The sequence below is a fragment of the Scyliorhinus torazame genome, chromosome 2, assembly GCF_047496885.1.
Source record: "Scyliorhinus torazame isolate Kashiwa2021f chromosome 2, sScyTor2.1, whole genome shotgun sequence".
NCBI classification, from domain to species: Eukaryota; Metazoa; Chordata; class Chondrichthyes; order Carcharhiniformes; family Scyliorhinidae; genus Scyliorhinus; species Scyliorhinus torazame.
Window position 1 is genome coordinate 74,103,175 of NC_092708.1, and position 21,847 is coordinate 74,125,021.

The window sequence follows — 21,847 nt, forward strand, 5'->3', positions numbered from 1 at the left end:
AGGCTTTTTCCCAGGGCGGAATTTCAAATTACAAGAGGGCACAAGTTCAAGGTGAAGGGAGCAAGGTTCAGTGGAGATGTGGGAGGGGGAAGTTTGTTTACACAGAGGATGTTGGTGGCCTGGAATGCACTGCCAAGTGAGGTGGTTGAGGCAGATACGTTAGCAACCTCTAAGACTTATCTGGATCGGCACATGAACAGATGGGGTACAGAAAGATACAGGCAGTTGGTCTAGATAGGACATGTGATCGCGCAGGCTTGGAGGGCCGAAGGGCCTGTTCCTGTGCTGTATTGTTCTTTGTTTCACACAGTCACCCAAGGTTGGAATTGAACTGGGTACTTGGAGCTGTGGGGCAGCAGTGCTAACCACTGTGCCACCATGATAAGTGTATATAGATCTTTTGGGAATGTGATTTAACACAATCAATCCTTTATTAGATTAAGAAATTTAAACATCAGAATTTCATTTTAAGTAGTAAGATGATAACTCCAAATATTTTAATTTGGTCAACAGTTTAACACACAATTACTAATGAATCTCTGATTGTGTGTCAATGTGTAGACAAGTGGGGCCAGATAAGCATGTGGAAGCCAGGAATAATGGGGAAAAGTGGTATTAAGTGGTTGTCGAGCGTGTTTACAGTAACGTGATCAGTTTTTCAAAAGTCAAAAGCAGGACACGTTGCACAGCCTTGGGAAAGCGGGCCTCTGTGATATGTTGGGTGACCAACTGCAGGGGTTTGTGGGAGGGGCAGTTGAAGATAGCAGGTCATGCGACGACATTAGTTACGAACCCAAAACTTTTGTTTCAATTACATTTCTGCCTCATTTTCTCAAGAAAACTGAACCAAGGTTTCACTTGTCTTAAGATCCTCTGTTCACTCTAACATTACTGTGCAGTGCACAATGGTAAGATCAATCTCCATTTAAAAACTTTGTTTATTTTCATTTACACATGGGAGATATTTTCAACTGACATTTAAACTAGCAAGCGCACCTCAAGTGTACGAGATTTTGTTTGGAACCAGAGCCACAAGCACGCGATCCTTCAATGAGAATGCGAAGTTCGGTTGAATGTACCAAGACTCAACGGAACCACTCTGCTAACTTCCTCAGCACGGACTAGTGGTTTACCAATGGAAACTTTTCAGCTAACTCTTCAAGCATGGCTTGCAGTTGGCGGACATCGCTAGCAATCTCCCCCACTCACCTCCTCCATGAAATCCCTTTTTGGCCATTCCATCAGTGCTCTGACTGACCAATCAAGGAACAAAATATTGGGGAGAAAATTTGTCCCCAATGCAGATTCTGGATGCCAGCAAGAAGGATTACTATGCATGTGGGAGCTTCCCACCACAGCTGCCTCATGGTCAGTGAGCATTCTGATTCCCAGGGTGCAGCACAGCATTAGCTGTTCTTTTCTTTGGTTTGTCATCAGTACATGGAATGGGAGGGGTGATTTAGAGGGGACAGAATTCCGAGGAGCTGAAGACCTGGGCATTTGGACAATCAGGAGAAAATATCAGGACACTGGGACATTTAGTGAAAAAAACAGGGCTGTGCTGACAAAACCGGGTGTCTGGTCATCAGTTAACAGTGTGTTACATTGTTTCCATAGTGCTCACATTTCTTTTTACAAGTACTTTAAAAGATGCATCCAGAATAAAAATATTGTTCAACGCTAAAATAATTTCGATAACAGCAATGAACATTCTTAAGAATATCAAAATTGGGTCACATTAATCCATTTTTAAAAATCATTTCTGAATAATTCCTATTTTACTAACTGATCTGAGGAGAGATGGTGGCGTAGTGGTATCCAGGGACCAAGAGTAATACTCCAGAGACACGGGTTTGAATCATAGATCATAGAATTTACAGTGCAGAAGGAGGCCATTCGACCCATCGAGTCTGCACCGGCCCTTGGAAAAAGCACCCTACTTAATCCCACACTTCCACCCTATCCCCGTAACTCCACCTAACCTTTTTTGGACACTAAGGGCAATTTAGCATGGCCAATCCACCTAACCTGCGCATCTTTGGACTGCAGGAAGAAACCAGGGCACCCCGAGAAAACCCACGAAGACACGGAGAGGACGTGCAGACTCTGCACAGACAGTGACCCGGCCTGAAATCGAACCTGGGACCTTGGAGTTGTGAAGCGACTGTGCTAACCACTGTGCTACATTGCTGCCCAGTCCCGGCCACGGCAGATGATAGAAATTGAATCCAATAAATATCTGGAATTAAGACGCTAATGATAACCATTAAACCATTGTCGATTGTCGTAAAACACCCAGCTAGTTCACGAATGTCCTTTAGGGAAGGAAATCTGCAGTCCTCACCTGGTCTGGCCCACATGTGACTCAAGATCCACAGCAATGTGGTTGACTCCGAAATGGCCTAGCAAACCACTCAGTTATATCAAACCGCTACAAAGTCAATAAAAAGGAAATAAACTGGACAGACCAGCCGGCAACAAGCTAGGCAGTGTAAATGACAACTACAAACCCAGCCCTGTTAACCTGCAAAGCCTTCCTTACTAACATCTGGCGGCTTGTGCCAAAATTGGGAGAGCTATCTCACAGACTAGTCAAGCCACAGCCGACACAGTCATATTGACAGAATCATACCTTACAGATAAAGTTCCAGACACTATTATCGCCATTCCTAGGTATGTTTTGCCCCCAGCAGCACAGCCCCAGTAGAGGTGGCTGTACAGTGGTATACAGTTGGGAGGGAATTACTCTGGGAGTCCTCAAATCAACTCTGGACCTCATGATGCCTCATGGCTTCAGGGCAAACATGGTCAAGGAAACCTCCTGCTGATTACCACGTACCGCCCACCCTCAGCTGTTGAATCAGTACTCCTCCATGTTGAACACCACCTAGAGGAAGCACTGAGGGTGGTAAGGGCACAGAATGTGCTCTGGGTGGGGGACTTAAATGTTTATCACCAAGAATGGCTCAGTAGCACCACCACTGACCCAACCCTAAAGGACATAACTGCTAGACTGGGTTTGCGACAGGTGGTGAGGGAACCAATAAGAGGGAAAAACATTCTGGACCTCATCCTCACCAATCTGCCTGTCGCAGGTGCATGACAGTATTGTTAGGAGTCTTTGTGGAGATGAAGACCCGTCTTCACATTGAGGATGAAACCATTCATCATGCAGTGTGGCACTACCAACTTGCTAAACAGGATAGATTCAGAACAGATCTAGTAACTCAAGACTGGGCATCCATGAGGCGCTGTGGACCATCAGCAGCAGTAGATTTGTACTCAGCCACAATTCGTAACCTCAGGGGCATGGCATATCCTCCACCACCAAGCCAGAGGATCAACCCTAGTTCAATTAAGAATGAAGGAGGACATGCCAGGAGCAGCACCAGGCATACTGAAAAAATAGGTGTCAACCTGGTGAAGCAACAACACAGGATTGCTTGCATGCCAAACAACAGAAGCAGCAAGTGACTGACATAGCTAAGCCATCCCACAACCAATGGATTAAATCTAAGCTCTGCAGCCCTGCCACATTCAGTTGTGAATGGTGGTAGACAATTAAACAACTCACTGGGGGAGGAGGCTCCACAAAATCCCCATCCTCAATGATGGAGGAGCCCAGCACATGTGTGCTAGACGAGGCTGAAGCATTTGAAATAATCTTCAGCCAGAAGTACCAAGTGGATGATTCACCTCGGTCTCCTCCAGCGGTCCCCAGCATCACAGATGCCAGTCTTCAGCCACTTTGATTCATCCCGAGTGATATCAAGAAACGGCTAAAGGCATTTGATACTGGAAAGGCTATGGGCCCTGACAATATTATAGAATCATAGAATTTACAGTGCAGGAGGCCATTCTGTCCATCAAGTCTGCACTGGCCCTTGGAAAGAGCACCCTACTTAACCCCATGCCTCCACCCTATCCCAGTAACAGCGGGCAGCACGGTAGCATTGTGGATAGCACAATTGCTTCACAGCTCCAGGGTCCCAGGTTCGATTCCGGCTTGGGTCACTGTCTGTGCGGAGTCTGCACATCCTCCCCGTGTGTGCGTGGGTTTCCTCCGGGTGCTCCGGTTTCCTCCCACAGTCCAAAGATGTGCAGGTTAGGTGGATTGGCCATGATAAATTGCCCTTAGTATCCAAATATTGCCCTTAGTATTGGTGCGGTTACTGGGTTATGGGGATAGGGTGGAGGTATTGACCTTGGGTAGGATGCTCTTTCTAAGAGCCGGTGCAGACTCGATGGGCTGAATGGCCTCCTTCTGCACCGTAAATTCTATGATAATCTATGATAACACCACCTAACCTTTTGGACAGTGAGAGGCAATTGATCATGGTCAATCCACCTAGTCTGCACATCTTTGGACTGTGGGAGGAAACCCATGCAGACAGGGGGAGAACGTGCACTTGTGGTAGTTGGAGGTCAGTCTTCTCAATCCCAGATCAACATTGCAGAAGTTCTTCAGGGTAATGTCCTAGGCCCAACCATCTTCAGCTGCTTCATCAATGATCTTCTTTCTAACATAACATCAATGTGGAGATGGTCACTGATATTGTACAATGTTCAATGCCATTCACGACTCCTCAGACACTGAAGCAGTCAATGTTCAAATGAACTAAGACCTGGACAATATACAAGCTTGGGCTGACAAGTGGCAAGTCACATTCGCACCACACAAGTGCCAGGCAATAACCATCTCCATCAAAAGGGAATCAAACAATTGCCCCATGACAGTCAATGGCATTACCATCACGGAATCCTTCACAATCAACATCCTGGAGGTTCAGATTGGTGTTTGCACATTCTCCCAGTGTCTGCGTGGGTCTCACCCCCAAAACCCAAAGATGTGCAGGGTAGGTGGATTGGCCACGCTAAATTGGCCCTTAATTGGAAATAAAAGAATTGGGTACTCTAAATTTATTGTTTTTTAAAACATCCTGGAGATTACCAATGACCACAAACTAAACTAGCCATATAAATACTGTGACTACAGGAACAGGTCAAATGCTAGGATTCCTGTGGCGAGTAACTCACCTTCTGACTCCCAAAAACCTGTCCACTAGCTATAAGGCACAACTCAGGAGTGTGATGGAATACTGCCCACTTGCCTGGATGAGTGCAGCTCCAACAACACTCAAGAAGCTCAACACCATCAGGACAAAGCTGCCTGCTTGATTGGCACCCTTTCCACAAGCATTCACTCCCTCCACCACCGATGCACAGTAACAGCAGTGTGTACCATCAGAAGATGGTTCGTCAGGCAACACCTTCCAAACCCACAACAGCTACCAGCTAAAAGGACAAGGGCAGCAGTTACATGAGAACACCACCACCTAGAAGTTCCCCTCCAAGACTCATCAACCTGACTTGGAAATATAACTCCCTTCGCTGTCGCTGAGGCAAAATCAACATAGACATAGAACATACAGTGCAGAAGAAGGCCATTCGGCCCATCGACTATGCACCAACCCACTTAAGCCCTCACTTCCACCCTATCCCCGTAACCCAATAACACCTCCTAACCTTTTTGGACACGAAGGGCAATTTAGCATGGCCAATCCACCTAACCTGCACGTCTTTGGACTGTGGGAGGAAACTGGAGCACCCGGAGGAAACCCACGCAGACACGGGGAGAACGTGCAGACTCCTCACAGACAGTGACCCAGCGGGGAATCGAAGCTGGGACCCTGGTGCTGTGAAGCCACAGTGCTAGCCACTTGTGCTACCGTGTTGCTCACAATTCTGGAATTCCCGCCCTAAAGCACAGTATGTGTACCTATACGACATGGACTGCAGCAGTTCAAGGCAGCAGCTCACCAACACCTTCTCAAGGGCAATAAGGGATGGGCAACAAGTGCTGCCCTAGCTAACGAAGCCCACATCCCATAAAACATTTATTAAATCAAAATTTGACTCATTTGTGGATTAATTTTGGAATTTTTAATGTTCATTTATCTTTAGATTATTTATCTCTCTACAACTTATACCAATTTTATTTAGATAATGCATAACACTAGATGGCACTGTTCAAACCTATTTTATAATCCAACTCTTTCAGTAAAGTGCAGCTTGTTTCTGGTAAGAGCAGCAGTTCTTCACAGGTGCTTCTACAAATTGTCAATTGTACCAATATTTCTCTGCAGGGTACATTTAAAAGTCATGAGGAACTCATCCCACTTTCCAGTTGGACTCATTTAGTACTTCTCTATTTGTCACTGGTTTACCTACCAGCTGGGCATGAATTCAAACTGTAAGTTCCTTCAGATCAGAATTTCAAAAGCAGTTCTATGGAACAGTAACAACATTTTTCCACAAACTATTAAAGTGATTTAGAAAATTAAATACAATGTGACAAAATAGTGACTACAATGTAAATCATTAAAGAATAATAGGAATAAGGAATAATAAGAAATTCCACTCTATTACTATAAGGGAGTCAGAAACCAGGTAAATACAAATACATCAGTTACTGAAATTAGTAGTCGCAAATAATTGAGCATTTGGAAAGCATGAGCTGGACAAAGCACGGCAGTGGGCATTTGAGAAAGATAGACCATGTTTCACTCAGCTGGTTGAATGTTTTGAAGAGATCATTAGCATGATGGACAGAGGAGCATCTGTGATGTTGGCTCTTTGGACAAGTTTATGCAATAGCGATTATTATTAAAGGAAGAATGCATGAAATTGGAGGTAGTCTTGAGACATAGATTGGTAATTGTTTGGGAAGTAGAAGACAGAAAGCAAAAGGTAAAAAGAATGTTCTCCAAGTTACATGACATTTAAAGTCATGCTTCCCAGAGTCTGTACTCAACATTTCAGGAGGGCTTCTTAAAACAATATGTAAACAGTCCAACTAGGGAAGAGGCGGTACTGGACCTGGTATTGGGGAATGAGCCCGGCCAGGTGGTAGATGTTTCAGTAGGGGAGCATTTCGGTAACAGTGACCACAATTCAGTAAGTTTTAAAGTACTGGTGGACAAGGATAAGAGTGGTCCGAGGATGAATGTGCTAAATTGGGGGAAGGCTAATTATAACAATATTAGGCGGGAACTGAAGAGCATAGATTGGGGGCGGATGTTTGAGGGCAAATCAACATCTGACATGTGGGAGGCTTTCAAGTGTCAGTTGATAGGAATACAGGACAGGCATGTTCCTGTGAGGAAGAAAGACAAATACGGCAATTTTCGGGAACCTTGGATGACGAATGATATTGTAGGCCTCGTCAAAAAGAAAAAGGAGGCATTTGTCAGGGCTAAAAGGCTGGGAACAGACGAAGCCTGTGTGGCATATAAGGAAAGTAGGAAGGAACTTAAGCAGGGAGTCAGGAGGGCTAGAAGGGGTCATGAAAAGTCATTGGCAAATAGGGTTAAGGAAAATCCCAAGGCTTTTTACACTTACATAAAAAGCAAGAGGGTAGCCAGGGAAAGGGTTGGCCCACTGAAGGATAGGCAAGGGAATCTATGTGTGGAGCCAGAGGAAATGGGCGAGGTACTAAATGAATACTTTGCATCAGTATTCACCAAAGAGAAGGAATTGGTAGATGTTGAGTCTGGAGAAGGGGGTGTAGATAGCCTGGGTCACATTGTGATCCAAAAAGACGAGGTGTTGGGTGTCTTAAAAAATATTAAGGTAGATAAGTCCCCAGGGCCGGATGGGATCTACCCCAGAATACTGAAGGAGGCTGGAGAGGAAATTGCTGAGGCCTTGACAGAAATCTTTGGATCCTCGCTGTCTTCAGGGGATGTCCCGGAGGACTGGAGAATAGCCAATGTTGTTCCTCTGTTTAAGAAGGGTGGCAGGGATAATCCCGGGAACTACAGGCCGGTGAGCCTTACTTCAGTGGTAGGGAAATTACTGGAGAGAATTCTTCGAGACAGGATCTACTCCCATTTGGAAGCAAATGGACGTATTAGTGAGAGGCAGCACGGTTTTGTGAAGGGGAGGTCGTGTCTCACTAACTTGATAGAGTTTTTCGAGGAGGTCACTAAGATGATTGATGCAGGTAGGGCAGTAGATGTTGTCTATATGGACTTCAGTAAGGCCTTTGACAAGGTCCCTCATGGTAGACTAGTACAAAAGGTGAAGTCACACGGGATCAGGGGTGAACTGGCAAGGTGGATACAGAACTGGCTAGGCCATAGAAGGCAGAGGGTAGCAATGGAGGGATGCTTTTCTAATTGGAGGGCTGTGACCAGTGGTGTTCCACAGGGATCAGTGCTGGGACCTTTGCTCTTTGTAGTATATATAAATGATTTGGAGGAAAATGTAACTGGTCTGATTAGTAAGTTTGCAGACGACACAAAGGTTGGTGGAATTGCGGATAGCGATGAGGACTGTCTGAGGATACAGCAGGATTTAGATTGTCTGGAGACTTGGGCGGAGAGATGGCAGATGGAGTTTAACCTGGACAAATGTGAGGTAATGCATTTTGGAAGGGCTAATGCAGGTAGGGAATATACAGTGAATGGTAGAACCCTCAAGAGTATTGAAAGTCAAAGAGATCTAGGAGTACAGGTCCACAGATCACTGAAAGGGGCTACACAGGTGGAGAAGGTAGTCAAGAAGGCATACGGCATGCTTGCCTTCATTGGCCGGGGCATTGAGTATAAGAATTGGCAAGTCATGTTGCAGCTGTATAGAACCTTAGTTAGGCCACACTTGGAGTATAGTGTTCAATTCTGGTCGCCACACTACCAGAAGGATGTGGAGGCTTTAGAGAGGGTGCAGAAGAGATTTACCAGAATGTTGCCTGGTATGGAGGGCATAAGCTATGAGGAGCGATTGAATAAACTCGGTTTGTTCTCACTGGAACGAAGGAGGTTGAGGGGCGACCTGATAGAGGTATACAAAATTATGAGGGGCATAGACAGAGTGGATAGTCAGAGGCTTTTCCCCAGGGTAGAGGGGTCAATTACTAGGGGGCATAGGTTTAAGGTGAGAGGGGCAAAGTTTAGAGTAGATGTACGAGGCAAGTTTTTTACGCAGAGGGTAGTGGGTGCCTGGAACTCACTACCGGAGGAGGTAGTGGAGGCAGGGACGATAGGGACATTTAAGGGGCATCTTGACAAATATATGAATAGGATGGGAATAGAAGGATACGGACCCAGGAAGTGTAGAAGATTGTAGTTTAGTCGGGCAGTATGGTCGGCACGGGCTTGGAGGGCCGAAGGGCCTGTTCCTGTGCTGTACATTTCTTTGTTCTTTGTTCTTTGTTCTTTGTATTTCAGCACATACGTCAATGATTTTCACAGTAACTTCATTGGAGTGTTAATGAAAGCCTACTTGTGACAATAATAAAGATTAATAGATTATTAAATGAATAGACTTGTATACGCAGGTTTTCAGGTGAATAGGGGAATAGTAGTTGAGAATTGGAGGTTACAAAGGGTCAGACAGACCAAGTGACTGGCAAATAGACGTCAGATGGAAGAAGTTTGAAGACATCCTTTTTGAAACTGAGAAAGTAAAATCAGATTTTTTTTTTTTTTTAATGGTAAGGGACTCGGAACAATGCAGTGTAAGGGCCCTTCTTGTTGATTTCCTTTATTTCCCTTCTTTATTTCTGCTATTATAATTTTGATCCATGGATGCTTAATGGACGTATATCTTTAAATTGAGCTGGGGAAATGAGAAACTTGAAAATGACAACTAGTACACACTGTGCTAGCTTTGGACAGCAAGACACAAGTTTTCGGCACTCGAGAGATGGTGGGACTTGGTTTGATTAGTTGGCTGGTGGTCACTGAATTGGTCAAAAGACCGTATTCTGCCCGATAACAGGTGGGTGATTGGATCCTGCCGGAGTGATTTGATTTGATTTAGATTTATTGCCACGTGTACCGAGGTACAGTGAAAAGTATTGTTCTGCGTACAGTCCAGGTAGATAGTTCCATACATGAAAAACATAGGACATACGATATTACACAATGTAAATACATAGACACAGGTTGAAACATACGGAGTATAGTGCTAGAACAGTAGAGAAAGATGCATAGAGAGATCAGTTGAGTCCATAAGAGGGTCATTCAGGAGTTTGGTAACAGCGGGGAAGCAGCTGTTTTTGAAACTGTTAATGTTAGGAAGAGAGAATATCCCGGGTGGGAGGGGTCTTTGATTAAGCTGCCCGCTTTCCCAAGGCCGTGGGAGGTGTAGACAGAGTAAATGGATGGGAGGCAGTTTCGCGTGATGGACTGCGCTGTGTTCACGACTCTCTGTAGTTTCTTATGGACTTGGGGCCAAGCAGTTGCCACACCAAGCTGCGATGTAGCCCGACAGGATGCTTTCTATGGTTCATCTGTAAAAATTGGTAAGAATCAATGTAGTGGTACTCAGCACATGGTGGATGTCTGAGTGGCTTGTAATAGGCTCTGTGCCGAGCCGTCTCCTGCTCGAGTACCCAGGAAGTGTCGTGTCCCCCGTTTTGTACTGTGTATGCTCTTGCCTGTGATTGGCTGTTGTGTTGTGTATGTTGATCGGTCCGTTGATCTGTCCATCAGTAAGTATGTATGTATGTGCTATGATGTTTACCTGAATATCATGACATCCCCCCTTTTTTACAAGAACATGTGCCTACGTGGTCATAAATAGAGATGTGTACTGAGTGTAGCTAAATGTGTGTGTGTGTGCAATATTTACAGCATGTACATGGGGCTAAACTATATACAAGGGGCGATGTCGGGTGCGACATAACAACGAGGTTGTACCATAAACAAAGAACAGGGAAATGTTGAACGACACAACAAATTCCTGTAATTATAAGAACAGAAACATATTAACACAGTGGTAGTATGAGTTCAATGTACAAGCAGTCTCATAAGTCCAGTCTAGTAGGTGGGCGACGAATTCGGGTTGACCGTCTCAAGGGTAGGTCTGAAACCACCGGCTGAGGAATGGGCCTGGCCACGGGCGACGACGGAAGGGGCATGGTGGCAGACAGCTCCACAAAGTTGATGTCAGGAAAAAGGAGGGCGCAGTGTCGGTGTAAGGTACCGTAGCGAGCGTGGAAGTAGGCGAAGAGCCCGGCGATTGCGCCTACGAATGGATCCATCAGGCATGCGAACCAAGAACGAGCGGGGAGCCACGCGTCGGAGAACTTCGGCAGGTGCTGACCAGCCACCTTCTGGTAGGTGGATGCGGACTTCGTCTCCAGGGGCCAGGTCGGGAAGATCAGTTGCCCGTGTGTCATATGCCCACTTTTGGCGACCGCGTTGCTGTTGCATTCTGTGTAGTACCGGAGCATGGTTGGTTGTGGGTGCCAGAATGGAAAGCACAGTGGTCCTGAGGGCGCGACCCATCAACAGCTGGGCTGGTGAGAGACCAGTTGCTAGTGGGGCCGAGCGATAGGCCAGCAGGGCTAGGCAGAAATCCGATCCGGCAGCAGCAGCCTTGCAGAGGAGCCGCTTGACAATGTGAACGCCCTTCTCCGCCTTTCCATTGGACTAGGGATGCAGAGGGCTGGACGCCACGTGTGTGAAACCATACAAGGCAGCAAAAGATGACCATTCCTGGCTGGCGAAACAGGGCCCATTGTCCGACATGACAGTCATCGGAATGCCGTGGTGAGCGAAGATGTCTTTGCAGGCCCTTATGACAGTGGACGATGTCAAATCGTGCAGGCTCATGACCTCTGGATAGTTGGAAAAGTAGTCAATGATGATGGCATAGTCCCTGCCGAGCGCGTGAAAGAGGTCCACACCCACTTTCGCCCAGGGGGACGTCACCAGCTCATGGGGCAGAAGGGTCTCAGGAGGTTGCGCCGATTGAAACATTTGGCAGGTGGGGCAGTTGAGCACCATATTGGCAATGTCATCACTGATGCCCGGCCAGTAGACCGCCTCTCGGCACTTCTGCACTTCTCGACCCCCAGGTGGCCTTTGTGTAGTTGGTCGAGAACCAGATTGTGCATGCTGTGCGGAATCACAATCCGGTCCAGCTTCAGAAGGACACCATCAATGACGGCCAAGTCGTCTCGGACATTGTAGAACTGCGGGCACTGCCCTTTGAGCCACCCTCCCGTCATGTGGGGCATCACACGTTGTAGAAGGGGGTCAGCCGCAGGCTCTCGGCGAATACGGGCCAGACTGGAGTTGTCAGCTGGCAGATTTGCCGATGTGAAAGCCACCTGCGCCTCGACCTGACAGACGAACCCCTCCGAATCTGGCGGTGTGCTCACTGCTCTAGATAGGGCATCCGCAATGATAAAGTTCTTACCCGGGGCACAGACCAGTTGGAAGTCATACCTCCCAAGTTTAAGTAGGATGCGCTGGAGGCGAGGGGTCATCTCGTTCAGGTCCTTATTTATGATGCTGACCAGGGGGCGGTGGTCAGTCTCAACGGTAAACCGGGGGAGACCATAAACAGTCATGGAACTTGTCCAACCCGGTTAGCAAGCCCAGGCACTCCTTTTTGATCTGCGCGTAGCGCTGTTCTGTGGTGGTCATGGCCCGCGAGGCATAGGCGACCGGGGCCCATGACGCAGTGTCATCCCGCTGTAGGAGCACCGCCCCAATGCCGGACTGGCTGGCATCAGTCGAGATTTTAGTGTCACGAGATGTGTCAAAAAACGCCAATACAGGTGCTGTGGTGAGCTTAAGTTTGAGCTCCTCCCATTCCTACTGGTGTGTGTGTAGCTACTGGAACTCCGTGGACTTCTTGACGAGGTGGCGCAGAGCTGTCGTGTGGGAGGCAAGTTTGGGAATTAACTTCACCAGGAAGTTGACCATGCCTAGGAAGCGTAGCACTGCTTTCTTGTCTGCCGGCTGCGGCATGGCTGTAATGGCGCTCACCTTGTCTGCATCCGGACGGACCCCTGACCGGGAAATGTGGTCCCCCAGGAACTTCAGCTCGGTTTGGCCAAAGAACTCTTGGCTCGGTTGAGGCGCAGGCCGTTTTCGTGTATGCGCGCAAAGATGCGCTGGAGACGATGGGTGTGCTCCTGTGGTGTGGTGGACCAGATGATGATGTCGTCCAGTTAGATGCGCACCCCTTCGATGCCTTCCATCACCTGCTGCATGATCCTATGAAAGACCTCAGATGCCGAGACGATATCAAATGGCATTCGGTTGTAGCAGAACCTGCCGAAAGGGGTGTTGAAGGGGCACAGCTTTCGGCTGGAGGGATCCAGTTGGATCTGCCAAAAACCCTTCGAGGCATCCAGTTTTGTGAAGATTTTAGCCCGGGCCATTTCGCTCGTGATCTCTTCCCGTTTGGGTATGGGGTAGTGTTCCCTCTTATGTTGTTGTTGAGGTCGTTTGGATCAATGCAGATCCGGAGCTCACCGGAGGGCTTCTTAACACACACCATGGAGCTGACCCATGGCGTGGGCTCCGTGACCCGGGATAGGACCCCTTGGTCCTGGAGATCCTGCAGCTGCTGCTCGAGGCGGTCTTTGAGTGGCTCTGGGACCCTGCGAGGTGCGTGAATGACCAGGGTGGCGTCCGGTTTGAGCCAAATTCTGTAGGTGTAGGGCAGTGTTCCCATGCGCTCGAATGCCTCCTGGTTGTGGGCGAGGAGCGATTGGAGCTGTGCGCTGAACTCTGCATCCGGGAAGTCAGATGGGCCGTCTGGAGAGAGAGAGAGAGAGAGTGGATTCGTTGCACGAGGTGGAGAGCCTTGCATGCCTGTGCGCCTAGCAGGGAGTCCTTCGATGATCCGATTATCTCGAATGGGAGTGTGGCCGTGTGTATGTTGTGTGTCACCTGGAGCTGGCCGGATCCCATAGCCGGGATAACGTTCCCGTTGTAGTCGACCATCCTGCAATGGGACGGCCAAATTGGTGGTCTGACCTTCATGGCGTAGAAGGCTGACCATGCTGAGGTTGGCGGGGGCGCCAGTGTCCAGACGGAATGTTATCGGTGATCGGTTGACTGTTAGGGTGGCACACCATTCATCATCCGGATTGATCGTGTTAACTTGCACCGGCTGGTGGGGCCTGGCTGGAGACATTTGGTTCCCATCAATGACCGCAACACGGAAGGCGTCCCGGTCGTCTGTGTCACTGGTCTGGATATCGTCTGGGCACGACTTGTAATAAGGAGGTTGAATGGTCCGCATGTCCCTGCGAGGTTGTCGGAGTTGGGGAACATTGACAGGTTGAGCTGCTCGAAGTGTTGCCTTAGTTTTTGGCACGCACAAGCGCGGGAGGCCTCGAAAAGCGCGCGAAATGGCCGCCCTCGTCCGGGCCGCGGGCCGGGAAGAACTCGATCGCCTGGACCCGTTCGGCCTCGTAGAGCATCTGTCTCGCCAATCCGGCCGCGTAGGAGCCCTGCCGCGCCGATTCGGCCGCCTGTAATTGGGTATAGCGGCTAGTTGCGTTTTCGTGTAGGACACAGGCTTCGATTGCGGAGGCTAAGGTGAAGCCTTTTATTTTTAAGAGCTGCTGGAGTAGGGTGCCCGAGGTGACCCCAAAAACGATCTGGTCCCGAATCATGGAATCGGAGGTGGTGTCGTAACCGCAGGACTGGGCGAGGATGCGGAGATGCGTAAGGAATGACTGAAAGGGCTCATCCTTACCTTGCAGGCGCTGCTGGAAGAGATACCTCTCGAAGCTCTCGTTGACCTCGACATTGAAGTGTTGGTCGAGCTTGAGAAGGACCGTCTTGTATTTGGTCTTGTCCTCGCCTTCCGCGAACACCAGGGAGCTGTAGACATGGATGGCGTGTTGACCTGCCGTGGTGAGGAGGATGGCGATCTTTCTGGTGTCCGAGGCGCTTCCCTTTCGTTGGCTTCCAGAAAGAGCTGGAAGCGCTGTTTGAACAGCTTCCAATTAACACCGAGGTTTCCAGCGACTTGCAGCGGCTGCGGTGTGTTGACGGTGTCCATGGCGCAGGATGGCAGATTCCGGAGGATTTGTAGGTAGGTACCAAAGTCACTCCTGGTACTATGACGTGTTAGGTACTCTGCTACACAGACGAACCAACACGGTTGCGAATGGTATAACGCAGTTTTATTTCAAACATCTATTTACACTGGTAAACTGTTTACTGAGGTTCGATCATGACCCTTGATTCTGTGGACCTATTCCTAATTCTATCTTGTAGTGGCACTCAGCACATGGTGGATGTCTGAGTGGCTTGTAATGAGCTCTGTGCCCTGAGCCGTCTCCTGCTCGAGTGCCCAGGAAGTGTCGTGTTCCCTGTTTTGTACTGTGTATGCTCTTGCCAGTGATTGGCTGTCTTGTTGTGTGTGTTGATTGGTCCGTTGATCTGTCCATCAGTATGTCTGTATGTATGTGCTATGATGTTTACCTGAATATCATGACAGTAGCGTCAACGTGGACCAGGACAGATTGTAGGAATTTGAAGCTGTCAACCATCTCCACCTCGATACCATTGATGCAAACAGGGCTGTGTATGACACTTTGCTGCCTGAAGTCCACAATCTACAACTCAACTGCAACTGACCAAAGCCTTAATTGTCAATTTCACTGAAGCAGTACCCACTACTGGGCTGTCTTTCCTTTCTGCTGGGTTGGAAACAGTGAAAAGGTGAATTCCACTAAAAAAAATCCATCTTAATTCCCTCCTTAAACTCTTCAATTGTTTCCCACCTCAGCTAGGGGTTCCTGACTTTTTCAAAAGCCTGTTCCTGGAAAAAACAGCCAGAGGCAGGAGTACTTTGTCAAACCGGCCGAGTGCATTTTCTTGTAATTTTCCTGCCCCCTCCCCCATCACCACACCCGTTCACATCAACACCCCTGATTGGAAAAGTACCCCCAACTTGGTCTGTCTCTCGACAGATAGATGCTGCCAGAATTTTCTGCTTTTAGTTTAAAAAAAAGAAGAGATTGCACAGATACAACAATAATGAAGGTGGTAAATGGAATATTGGTATTTTTCTCAAGGAGTTGGAATTTAAGTTATGCAAGACAATAAAGCATTCAGTTTTGGGCCACAAACCTCAAGAAAAAAAACATTGGCCTTTGGTGGCATACAGTGCAGATTTACCAGAATTATACCAGAAGTTAAAAGATTAAATTATGAAAACAGGTTATATAAACATCCTTTGCTTTCCCATGAATTCTGAAGTGATCCAATCAATTTATTTAAAATGATAAAGGGGCTCAATAAGATAGATACAAGGAATCATTTCCTGTGGAGACTTCAAATGGAGTGTGGAAGTTTAGTGAGCTGAAGGAAACTTAAAAATATCTTTCTAAAAATCTAATGTTGTTGTAATTCTGTTCAACATTTAACTGCAAGTACTATTTAACATCTAAACCTCACCCAGGGACCCAAACATGGAGACAGAAGCCATCCAATGGCAGCAGCTGGAATAGTTAATTAATTAATAGTTAATCTTGCTGTACCTAGGTTCAGCTAGTCCCTTTGTTCCGAACATATCAATTCAGGCATTCTCCGTGCTACCTGCACTGAGTGGGACTTCAAACGGAGTGAAGAGGTTTGGTGAACTGAGGAAGTTTGGAGGGAAGGGATTGCTAATTTGCTTTTTCTAATTTTTTTCACCCTGTAGGAATTGGTTTCTTCTCCACTACAGGGAGGAACTGAGCTGTTGGTGAGTATCTGGAGAATATCTGATAAGTGGTCACGGTTTATTTTCCCAAGGTTGAAAATAGTACTGGAATTTGTGATAAGATTAATAAATACCTAAAAGAAAATAAATAATTGATTAAATTAAAATAATTAAAGTTCAGAAATATGGCAGGGTAAGTGACGTATGCCGGCTGCAGCATGTGGGTGCTCAAGTGTTATCCAGGGCAAGCATACCTGCGGCTTGAGGAACTTTGGCTTCGAGTAATTGAGCTGGAAGCAGAGCTGCAGACATTGCGCCACATCTTGGAGGGCGAGAGTTACCTGCATGCTTTTCTTCAGGAGGCGATCACATCCCTTAGGATAGGGGGTTCTGGTTTGGAAAGTTGTCCGGGACAGGAGGGTGTGACTGCAGCTGAGGCAGTAATAGGAGCCAGAGGGCAGGGGTGTCAAGCTCTGCAATTGTCGAACAGATTTGATGTTCTTTCAATTTGTTTGGAAGAGAGTGGCGGCTGAGGATGGATGAGCTGACTGTCCATGGCACTGTGGTACAGGAAGCCACTCATAGAACATAGAAAATACAGCACAGAACAGGCCCTTCGGTCCACGATGTTGTGCCGAACCTTTGTCCTAGATTAATCATAGATTATCATTGAATTTACAGTGCAGAAGGAGGCCATACGGCCCCCTGAGTCTGCACCGGCTCTTGGAAAGAGCACCCTACCCAAACTCAACACCTCCACCCAACACCAAGGGCAATTTTGGACACTAAGGGCAATTTAGCATGGCCAATCCACCTACCCTGCACATCTTTGGACTGTGGGAGGAAACCGGAGCACCCAGAGGAAACCCACGCAGACACGGGGAGGACGTGCAGACTCCGCACAGACAGTGACCCAAGCCGGAATCGAACCTGGGACCCTGGAGCTGTGAAGCAATTGTGCTAGCCACAATGCTACCGTGCTGCCCTTAAGAACAAATAAATCTAAACTATATCATTTTACCGTAATCCATGTACCTATCCAATAGCTGCTTGAAGGTCCCTAACTCAACTGCTTCCACAGGCAGTGCATTCCATGCCCCCACTACTCTCTGGGTAAAGAACCTACCTCTGATATCCCTCCTATATCTTCCACCTTAAATTTATGTCCCCTTGTAATGGTTTGTTCCACCCGGGGAAAAAGTCTCCGACTCTGCTCCCAGTCAGCTACACTTTCTGTAAACTCCTGGCTCTCTTCTCACTCTTTGCGGAAATGTCGTAAACAAAATGAAAGGAGCACTTTACCCTCTCCTCACCTAACTCTCTCAGTCACCAAACTCTTACTATAGCACTCAAAATGCACCAAATTCAGCACTCAGTGCCAACAAAGTCTGCACTGTAGGGGATCACTTTTATACTGTGAATCTAGCCTCTGAAAACTGGCCTAATCCAATTAACTAATTAACAAGCTCCAGCTGCAAGTGCCTACAAGTAGAAGCTTGTTTAAAGCTGATTGAAAATTCACCTTCTTCTAAACCAAACAGCAACTTTTAAGTTAATTAACTAAATAAAAGAAAGACTAAACTTTAGATAAAAATGAAGCCTTATACTCCCTCGGTCACCAAACTCTTACTATAGCACTCAAAATGCACCAAATCCAGCACTCAGTGCAAACAAAGTCTGCACTGTAGGGGATCACTTTTATACCCACTCAAGTTGGGTGAGCACGTAACAACATACTGGTAGTAGGGGGCAGTATAATATAATGGTTTTCCACAGGCGTCTGTATTGGAACCCTTCCTTTTCTTTATATATATATTAATGATCTAGATCTTGATACGCAGGGGACAATTTCAAAGTTTGCAGATGATACAAAACTTGAAGGAATTGTAAATTGTAAGGAGGACAGAAGTTGGTGGAGCGGGTATATTGGTGGCAGATGAAATCCAATACAGAGAGGTGTGAGGTGATGTATTTTGGTAATAAGACCATGGAGGGACAATGTAAAATAAGGGGTACAATTATTAAGTGGGTGCCGGAGCAGAGGGACTTGGGTGTCTATGTACATAGATCATTGGAGGTGGCTGTACAGGTGGAGAGAGCAGTTAATAAAGTATATAGCATCCTTGGCTTTATTAACAGGGTGTCGGGAAACAGCGGTAGTTTTAAATAATCTATGTTTGTATTTATGGATATTAGAAGTAAGGTATAGCTTTAAGTTTAATTTTGTGTTTCTGTAAAGGAAAGGGTTGAAACTTTAGTTTGCTTCATGTTAAACAAAGGGGCCTGCATGTCTGTGGGTGTAGGTTACTTTGGAACTGTGCCTGCATTGTAATTTTTAAAAAATATGAACTCGGAGCAGGAGTAGGCAATTCAGCCCGTTGTGCCGCTCTGCCATTCAATACAATCATGGCTGATCTCCTCTTGGCCTCAACTCCACATTCCTGCCCATTCTCCATCACCCTTCAACCCATCACTCATCATTATCTGTCCATCTCCTACTTAAATTTGCTCAATCCTGGCATCCACTACAATCTGGGCTAGTGATTCACAATGGAGAGATGTAATTACTTCTCATCTGTTTTACGTCTACTACCCCTTATTTTAAAACTATGACCTCTTCTTCTAGATATTCCCACAAGAGGAAGCATCCGCTCAACGTCTACTTTCTCAGAACCTTTATATATCTTATATACCTCAATTAGATCTCCTCTCATTCTTCTAAACTCGAGAGTAGAGGCCTAAACTGCTCAATCTCTCTTCATAGAATTTACAGTGCAGAAGGAGGTAATTCGGCCCATCGAGTCTGCACCGGCCCTTGGAAAGAGCACCTACTTAAGCCCACACCTCCACCCTATCCCCGTAGCCCAGTAACCCCGCCTATCCTTTTTGGACACTAAGGGCAATTTAGCATGGCCAATTCACCTAACCTGCACATCTTTGGACCGTGAGAGGAAACCGGAGCATCAGGGGGAAACCCACGCAGACACGGGGAGAACGGCAAGACTCCGTACAGACATTGACCCAAACCGGGAATCGAACCTGGGACCTTGGAGCGGTGAAATGACAGTGCTAACCACTGTGTTACCGTGCCACCCATAAGACAAACCTCTCATCTCTGGAATCAATCTAGTGAACCTCCTTTGAACTGCCTCTAATGCAACCACACCTCTCCTGAAATAAGGGGACAAAATCTGTACAGAGTACTCCAAAGTGCGGTCTCACCAATGCCTTGTCCAGTTGCAGCAACACATGCCTACTTTTATACGCTATTCCTTTACCTCCAAGGCCAAAATTCAATTTCCCTTCCTTATTACCTTCTGTATTTTCACACTAGTTTTCAGCGATTCATGCACAAGGACACCCAGATCCCTCTGCACCGAAGGATTTATGACATGAATTAACCAGGGGCCCCCCAGGCTAAAAGAACTTTTGAGTTTAGTTTTAAGATGGATGCAGAAGATGCTGGAAGGCAAAGGAGCTGCAAGGAACAAAAGAAAGTCCAGAAACCAGGGAGTTCGGATAAAAAGTATGTCTCAGGGTGACAGATAAGTTGAAGGAGCAAAGAACAAGTGGTTGAACAAGGTCCTGTTGGGTGAAGTTAAAGCAAAAGTAGAGAAAGTGCTCTGAGCTAAAGAGACAGTTGCAAGAACCAGATTTAAAGTGAGGAGCCAGACATCGAGTCCGTGAAGAATCGTGGTCTGTTGGCATGACTGGGTACCCAAGAGATAGTGTTGAAACTGGAATCCACGTTGTAATCTAGAGGAATACTGAAAGGACAGATTGCAATCCTGGAAATGGATCTTTGATGAAGGCATCAAAGACAAAGCGTTGTTTGGGAGAAGATTCCAAGGTGTGTTTTCTGATAGTGGAGTTTGGAAGCACTTGGGTGGAAGTCAGATTCCAGTGAGGCAGTTGGGGGGATGTGATGAAAAATCCACCAAAGTTGTGTTGGGTGGCACATGCCATTTGGTTTCAGAGTGTGATGCGTCTGACCACAGTTGGCCTGTTACTACTTACCAAGAACATTAGAGTCAAGATAGATTTTGTAACTTGTATGATCTGACAGCCATTACAGAGACATGACTACAGGATGAAATAGACTGGGGGATGGGAATATTGAAAGGAAAGTGACATTTAGGAAGGTCAGGAAATTAAGAAAAGGTGGAAGGTGGCTCTGTTAGTTAAGGGTGGTATTAGCGCATTAGAGAGGGATGACCCAAGTTCAGGAAACCAGGATCTCGAAGCAGTTTGGGTTGAGATGATAAATGATAAAGGCAAGAAGTCACTTGTAGGAGTGGTGTACAGGTGCCCTAATTATAACTACTGTCACGTGAGAGTACCTTTAAGGAATGGGGGTTTATAAAATAGCTGTCGTGGATGTACCTTTAAGAGATGGGTGTTTATCAGTGATGTGTGATCACAGATAGGGGCTGTTTAGCACAGGGCTAAATCGCTGGCTTTGAAAGCAGACCAAAGCAAGCCAGCAGCATGGTTCAATTCCCGTAACAGCCTCCCCGAACAGGCGCCGGAATGTGGCGACTAGGGGCTTTTCACAGTAACTTTCACAGTGACAATAAGCGATTTTCATTTCATTTCATTTCATTGATGTCAGAGTGTGGGCTGTCTGTCTGCTTTTACTTTCATTTTGGGCTCGCAGGCTACAGGGTGTGTTTAGTTTTGTTTTAGATTTGGAGACGCTGCAGTCACAGCAAGATGTGTATGAATCTCTGCCAGCTTATGAATGTTCATTTGGTGATTTCAAAGTGGTAACTGTTCTCAGTAGTGAAGTTAAACCTGAAGTCTTTCTGTAAAATGAGTTCTTTTTGTCTTATGGATGTTGCAAGGAAAGATTAAGAGTTACTTAGAGAGTACTGTATTCTTTGGGGGTTTATTGGTGTTGATAGTTGTTAATATGTTTACTGTGGGTTTATAAAGTGTTAATTGGTTTCATAAATAAACATTGTTTTAATTTAAAAGTACTGTAGATTTCTGTTGCATCACACCTATAAAGAAGGCCCGTGTGTTCCCCATAACCACAATCTATTCAAAGTTGTGGGTCAGGTGAACTCCATGATACACTTTGGGGTTCTCTAAACCCTGGCCCATAACACTACATGGTAGGAGACAGTATAAAAGAAGAGATGATGGACATTGTCAGAAAGGTACAGTGATAATCATGGGGGATATACATATACACATAGACTGGAAAAATCAGATGGGCAACGGTAGCGTAGATGAGCAGTTCATAGAATGTTTTCAGGATACTTTCATAGAATAGTACGTTCTGAAGCCAACCAGAGGGCAGCCTACACTAGACATGGTATTGTGCAATGAGATAGGATTAATTGATAACCTCATAATAAAGGCATCCCTC

The 21,847-nt window shown here is 46.6% G+C and overlaps 1 protein-coding gene across 8 annotated transcripts in view; it reads right to left on the minus strand.

The window, feature by feature from the left end:
• The window catches only part of LOC140388542 (solute carrier family 35 member F5-like), a 191,310-nt gene that overhangs the window by 104,751 nt on the left and 64,712 nt on the right, over positions 1 to 21,847 (minus strand). The window lies entirely within an intron of this gene.